This window comes from Bubalus kerabau, chromosome 4 (assembly GCF_029407905.1).
Source record: "Bubalus kerabau isolate K-KA32 ecotype Philippines breed swamp buffalo chromosome 4, PCC_UOA_SB_1v2, whole genome shotgun sequence".
Classification (NCBI taxonomy): Eukaryota; Metazoa; Chordata; class Mammalia; order Artiodactyla; family Bovidae; genus Bubalus; species Bubalus kerabau.
The window spans coordinates 20995938-21003526 of NC_073627.1; the positions used below are offsets into that span (position 1 = coordinate 20995938).

Sequence of the window (7589 nt, forward strand, 5' to 3'; positions counted from 1 at the left end):
AGAGTGGTTAAATAAGGATAGCTCAGTGAGAAAATTTAGTGAAGAAAAGAGGCTGAATAATTCAGCCAGAAGGTGAGAGAAAGAAAGACATGGAAGACCAAGCTTCAGTGAACAAGGCCCGCACTTTATTTTCCAAAGTAGTTTTTATATCTTAAGTTATGCATAGAGGATAATGGGGAAAGGGGTAGAGTCATGCAGTAAGCCAGGCTTTCTTCCTGCAAACTTATCATATGCAAAAGTTTAGGTGATTTGCATCATCTTCTGGCCCGGAGGCCTGTTAACATTTTAAGACCCTTTCTTCAGAAAACTTATTTTCTCTAAAGGTAATTAGTCAGGCGCCACCCTCCAAAAGCATTAGATAAAGTTGCATTCCTATAGGGCAAAGGTGTGGTGGGCTATAACAAGAAAAAGAATTAACTCAAGGGTCCAAGGTTACAAACATTAAAGCTACTACTTACACCAATTATATTAATCAATACACTGCCAGGGACACAGCAGGTAAGGGATAGGGAAACTTAGCAGCAAACATTGGCCCAACAAGTGAAAAACCCTTCACCAATACAATTTCTAATCAATCTTTTAACTGCTCAAAGGAATCTGTATTTAGACAGTTTAGAACATCTCATGCCTCTCACAGCTGGGAGGCTCTGAACAATCACATGTGGCCGGAAAAACCTATTCAGGCAGGCTAGAGGACTTCCAAAGGAGTTTGTAGGTTGAAACACTATCACACCCAGGAACTTTATTAACTGGAGCTGTAAGTTAACTCTTTTTTCAGAGAGAGGTAGTGGGGGACAGCCCCCCCATAAAGTCAGAGGTGTAGGTGAGAGCACAAAGCAGAAAATAGGCAGACTCTGGTTTTGGGGGTAGATGCTCGAGAATTTCCAGGGGGACTCCTGAGGCTCGATCCCGCCTTTGCGTATGCCGAGCCTCCTTCCTCATGACCTTTGCCACGGCGGAGTTCCTCACGCTGGCTCCCGGCAGGTTGCCATTTCCTTCTCCAGGAGATCTTCCCGAACCAGGGATTGAATCCAGGTCTCCTGCATCGTAGGCAGACACTTAACTGTCTAAGCCACCAGGGAAGATCCAACTTGACACCTCCCCTTTTCTTCAGACTTAGGCAGTGACAGACTCATCCACCAGGGGGCAGCATCTGCTCCTTTTCCTCCCTGGCCTGAACTCGGGGACTTGGTTTTGAATGAGTTGCCTCTGAATGGGCCCCTGGCCAGAGAAAAGGGTCTCTAAGACCCCCTTCCCACAATTTTTCTTTCTTTTTTTTTTTTCACACTCAGTCTAATTAGTAGGTTGTGTTTTCTCCATTTTATATATTAATTAATTAATTTATTTATTTTTGGCCTTGGGATGTTAGATCCCCAACCAGGGATGTAACCTGTGCCCTGTGTTGTGGAAGAAGAGAATTGTAACCAGTGGACAGCCAGGGAATTCCCTCTTTGTTTTATTCTTGAGGAAGCATAGGTGGGATTCGAAATATGGCTCTTTGTGATTTCCAGTCTGAAGCCGCTCCTGGACCTCCACTCCCCTCCCCATCCCTCTACTTGCAGACTCCTCTCCTCCCTTCAGTTGTGCACTCAGGTACTTGGTTGGGATGCTGTGGAGACAAGGATGTCCTCAGCTGCTTCCCAGGTGAGCTCCACCCATCCTGTACTTTCCCCTATTCCAGAGCCTGGGCTGTTTTGGGGAAAGGGACCTGGAATCATCTAAGCCCCTCCTTGCATGTAGAGGAAACCAAGGCTCCCAGGGCGAGGTGGCTTTTCCAAGGCAGTTTACTTGACAGGGCAGGACTCATGATGACTATCAGTTCAGGGTTCAACCCACCAGGCTTTGGCAGGGGGTAGGGGGGGTGTGGGGGGTGGGGGACAGCCTCTGTCTCCAGTTCCATCCCTCCCATGGCCTCTGATTTTCTCCTCCAAGAATTCTCTCCCCAGTAAAGTCCTGAGGGTTCAGTATTACCAGACCTTTCCTGAAAGTGCAGGGTTTTATAGGTATCCCTCCCAACCACCAAGGTCTCAAGGACCACAGACCAGGAAACTCCCAGCTAAGGCTGGGTGCTTGGTTCCGACACTCAAGGAACTCCTTGAGTATATTTAGTCAATCCATCATGTAGTCATGAAACACGGAAGATGTTCTGATTGCCTACTGTGTGGCCAGCACAGTGCTGGGCATTGCAGAGCTGTGGTTGTGAAGAACCAGCTTCTGGGCTCAGCGCTTAGTCTGGTGGGGATCCAGCTCTGACGAAGAACATCAGTCAGCAACTGGAATCTGACCCAGGACAGGGAGCCAATGGGAGGAACTAGATAGGTGCCAGCTAGTCTGTCCTTCTGTCTGGAATTCTTCCTTGACTCTTGGCCAATTAATCTTGCCTCTGATGTCACCATTGGAGAGGCTTTCATGAGCACCCATCCCCCATGTAAAATAGCTCTCTCACCAGTCACTCTCCAGCATATTTCCCTGTTTTCCTTCATGGCTTGTATCACTACCTGAAATGAGCCTCTTGAGTCATTGTGTGTCTCTCCCTCTTCCTCTTTATAATGTCCATTTCATGAGGGCAGGCACTGAGACCTTCAACCTGACAGGCACTCCATCTGTGAATGCTTAAAGTAAGAATGTTCAAATATTCTCTGTAATGTATCCTCCAATGCACTCTGTTCTGGGCTGTGCTCTTGTGGACAGAAAGGGCTGCAGAGGTGAGGCTGCCAGGAAATAAAATGGTCACTAATGGAGGAAGCCTCCCTGGGCCCCAGGCTGGATTTGGAAGTGGGGACTGGAGTTCCCATTTAAAGGAGACTGGACTTGGGTAAGCCCATAACCTGGTGTTGTCCTGACAAACTGGGCCCCTTCCTTCACCCCCAACTTGCCCCACTACCTCCTTCCCATTTGTTCATCAACACCTTTCCTGGCGAAGGCAAAGGATGAAAGGTGGGGTGAGATTGCCAGTTTCAGCACCCTTATCAGATAATCAAATGACAATTTCCTTCTTGGGTGTGAGGCCCAGAAAATGTAGATGTTTTCTGTTGTACAACGATTGTTCACAGCTCACTTCTGCTAATTTCTATCTGGGTGACTTTGGACAAGCTTCTTAATCTTTCTGTTCTTCAGTTTCTTCTTTTAGGAAAAGCACACTTGGGTGGAATCTTGAATTTAAAAAATTCCCAGAGCTGAGAGTCTTCCCCTGGGGACTCCAGCAACCCTGAACTGTTTCAAAGTTCTGTTAGGTGTTGAGAGCAGTGCCTTGTCACTGGATAGAAGAAATAATCCAGTACTAAAGACAAACAGAACTACAAAGGGAGCTGGAAACAGCCTTATTACAGTGCTTTGAAATATAAAAGAGAAATTTAACATAAAATTGGTGCATGGATATAACCCTTACAAGAAATAGTACTCCTAATTAAACTGCCCAAACAAGAAAATAGAAAAACACACATTAGCAAAACAAAACAGAAAGCCCCGTACAGATCTGTACCCAGTAACAAAAAAATGAGGAAGACATTGAAAAAGATGTAACAAGTCTACTGTTCATACTTTCTCGTTTCCCTGAAAGGGGTGCACCATTCCTGGAAGTACTGCAAAGACAAGGTCTGTCCGTGGAGTGAACAAAGCAAGCTCCTATTCCCACTCCCTGCTCCAAAAACCCACTTAATATATTGTCCTCGGATAGAGGGTATATCACCTACTAAACTAATAAGAAGATAACTACACTTGATCTTAGCCAAGAGGCGGAGAAGCGATACCATATGCTCTGTCCTAGCTATCACCGTCCTCCCTTCAGCTCCAGTAAATGCACGGCGAGCACCCCAATCCTCAGTGGACATTTCTGGCTTACTCTCCTATGTCTGTTCCAGAACAGTGAAACTGCACTTGTTCTCTACAACATTCACATCCCTTTTCGCACCCCTGCCCATCTTTCCTCAGAAGAGGGCCCTAATTTACATGCCCCGCCCCTCAGGGGCGTGACCACCACCTTCCCACTTAGCTCTCTGCACCGTCCGTCCTCCTGGCCCCCGCCGCTCTGCAGAAGCTGCTGTGGCGCTGGAGGTCGCTGCGCTCGCCGCACACTTCCCAGCTCCGGGAAAAACGCAGGGCTTTTGCAGTTGGCCGCCTCAGGGGGTCGATGGAGGGAGCTGCAGGACGAGACCTGCCGGCTTGCTCGCAGAGCAAATCCTGGGTCATCATGACTGTGCATTTGGGAGATTAGGGTTTGTCGGGGGCCGCCAGGCAGCCAGAGCCCAAAGCTTGAGCAGAGAGAGAATTACGAGGGCGAGGGAGGGAGAGGCAGGAACCCGCCTTGACTGAGAACGGGTCTCCGTCCCCCCCGGAACGGCTAGGCTCCTTAACTGAGACCCCGGGGTCTCCAGGCGGGCGCACTTGTCTTTCCTCCGTTCTCCGCTAAGCTGCTAGAGAGCTGCAGGGTCTGTGGGACTATCACAGTCGGCCCTCCCCTTAACCGACTCTCTAGTTCAGTCGAACCTGAGGGGAAAGATCCCTGACCTCACGACAGCCACCTGCCAGGCACTGCCCTGCATTCTTTGCTATGATCGAGCCCACTTGGATTGAGGAGGATTGATACAGTTATCATCTAGAGAGGATTGACACTGTTATCATCTTCATTTCACAGTCGTGATCAACGAGACCAGAGAGGCTGAGAAACTTGCCCTGGATCACTCAGCTAGAAGGCAGTTGACCTGCGGGGTTGATCGTGGTGTTCCAAGACCTGCCGGGTTCTGAAGCACAGGTCCCACTCCCTGATGGAGTCCAGACCAGTGACTGCACTAGTTGTCTAGAACGTTCACGTCCGTTTTTGCACCCCCGCCCATCCTTCCGCTGAGGAGGATCCTAATTTGCATACCCCGCCTTTCTCCGCCCCAGGGGCGTGGTAGGCCCTTCTAGCTCGGTCCTTGGTACTGTCCTGGCCCCTGTCGCTCTGCAGAAACTGCTGTGGCGCTAGAGGTCGCTGCGCCCGCCGCACACTTTGCACGAGAAGAAAGGGAAAGCCACAAGAAGAGGAAGGCGACGTTGAAGGACAGCAAGGTTACTGGTGGCACACACATAGATTTGCTGGCGCCAGGCCCACAGCACCATGGTTTTGATAAGGGTGGGTGGCACCTGGGGTCAAGTCCTCACCTGAGCCTGTCTTGGCTTCTGGCTCTCTGATTCCCTGTCGGCTTGGGTTTTCCCTGTCTCCTGTGGGAGGGAAAGGGTGGGGAGAGTGATCTGTTTCAATTCTTAGGGAACCCTAATAACCTTCTGGACAGATTATCTCTGAGGTCCCCTCTGGACATGCCTGGCAGGAGTCAGCCCTCAACTAGCAAACACTAGGGATAAAGAGAGTTTTTGCCAGACACTCCTCTGAGCTGTCATCTCCCAGTGTGAATCTTGGTCCTAAGAAAACCTAACTTGGGCCCCGTTTTGAGCAATCTCCCTCCCTTCTGCCACCAGAGGTGCTCCTCCATGCCCCAACGTGGTTTTGCCTTCTAACTTGCACCAGACCTGACATGCTATATGTGTGCTTTGTCTGTGATTCTACTATCTGCCTCCCCTTCTGCCCCTCCACCCTAACGACTGGGAAGATTCTCACTTGGACTGCTTTTTCCATCACTCTGTCACAGTCATTAGGCTAGTGCCCAGCACCTACATCCATTTATGGAATGGACGAGTGGGTGGATAAGTATTAAACTAGATATTATATCAGTCACACTTACCCAGCCCCTGACACGTGGTTATTATAATGGCTCTTAGGCTTCCCTAATTCATGATCTCTCTGCTTGGTTTCATGTTCCTCAGTGGTCATTTTATGGTTTCCCAGGTATTTGGGAATTGATCCTCAGACAGTTACATTCCTGCAAGGGAGTGTCTCACATTAAAGTGATTTACATCACCTTCTAGCTCATGCATAGGACCCTTGGGAGCTTGGTTAACTTGAGTAAGTACCCCTTCCCCATCATGCCCTGTTAAAGTACTAGTTGCTCAGTTGTGTCTGACTCTGCAATCCCAGACTGTAGCCCACCAGGCTCTTCTGTTCATGGGATTCTCCAGGCAAGAACACTAGAGTGGATTGCCATGCCCTCCTCAAGGGGATCAAACCTGGGTGTCCTGCATTGCAGGCAGTTTCTTTACTGTCTGAACCAACAGGGGAAATCCCACCATGCCCTGTTCTCTGCTCAGACAGAAATTCTACTGCTGGCCCCAGACCTCATCCAGATGCCATGTGCCTTCACTAAGGTATTGTATCCTCAGAGTCCCTGATATCCTTGCCGTGAAGGAGTTAGGAGTAACAGGTCAGGATGGGACTCTAGGATGACCCGAAGAGGTCTCAAGCATTTCCTGTTTCTGCAGCCTGAGGAACCAGGTACCTTGTCAGACTCTTGCATTTTTGCCAAACTCACAGGTTATAGATTATATCTCATTGTTGTTTAAATATGCATTTCTATCTTTATAGTTGTATGAAAAAATCATATTTTTTATAACTAATTTTAAAGACTTTATTGAAGGACAGCATACAAAAATAATGTTAAAGTGTAAAACTTGATTAAATTTCACAAAGTAAACACAATTGTAACCATTACTCTGCTTAAGAAAAAGCATTACTATATCCTAAGAAGATGTCCTTCTGTCCCTTTCTTGTCATGACTCTCTTCTGCCTCTAAACAATGATATTTGTTATCTTTCCCAAGAATTGTGATTAAATTTTTTTTATTTTGGGCTGTGCTGGGTCTTCATTGCTGCGTGCAGTCTTTCCCTAGTTGTGCCCAGCGGGGGCTACTCTCTAGTTGTGGTGCCTGCGGCTGTCATCACAGTGGCTGCCCTTGTTGCAGCATGCGCACTAGAGGGCAGGCTCAGCAGCTGTGGTGTATGGGCTCAGTTGCCCTGTGGCCTGTGGGATCTTCTGGGACCAGGGATTGAACCATTACTACCTTCATTGCAAGGCAGATTCTTAACCACTGCACCACCAGGGAAGTCCCAGAACTGTGGGATTTTCTAGCCAAATTTTTTTGAGTGGTTTGCTTTTTTCTGATCGCATTCTCAGGTCTCTTTGTAGAATACTGAGTTTCACCCTACCTGTGATAGATTTGCAAATATTTTTTTCCCAGTTTCTTTTTAATTGTGTAGATGTGAATTATATAAATGGATATAATATAAATGTTTATAAACACTTAACTTTCAGAGTCTGAGTTATAGTATGAGTTAGGTCATCAGGGAAGGACTCACCGAGACAGAGTGAGGAATGCAGGAGGTTGACAGTAGGGAAGGTTAATGCTTTGAACGATAAAAGGCAGGAAGCAGGAAAGAAGTTCTGAACCAAGTTGGCAGCTAGAGGAGTCCAGATTTCCACCTCACCCAACCCAACCCAACCCAAGAAATGACTGGGCCCTGTGACTCCATGGAGTTCAGGATTGAGGTCCCCAAGAAGTATGGGGCTCATTGTGTCCTCCGTTGCCTGCCACAGTGGCCCACTGTTCACGTGCCCATTGGGCCAGGCCGGGCATGGCCAGCTACAAATGCTGATGGAGTTATTCTGTCTGTTGATTGTCCAATGCCCTCCTCCTCCTCAATCCTGACAAACCACTTCTTAG

The 7589-nt window shown here is 48.1% G+C and overlaps 1 non-coding gene across 1 annotated transcript; it reads right to left on the reverse strand.

The window, feature by feature from the left end:
* Positions 1-3556: 3556 nt before the first annotated feature.
* LOC129651816 (U2 spliceosomal RNA) lies at positions 3557-3747 on the reverse strand. The gene has a single exon (XR_008714332.1). It is a non-coding gene; the product is annotated as a U2 spliceosomal RNA (small nuclear RNA).
* Positions 3748-7589: the final 3842 nt, after the last annotated feature.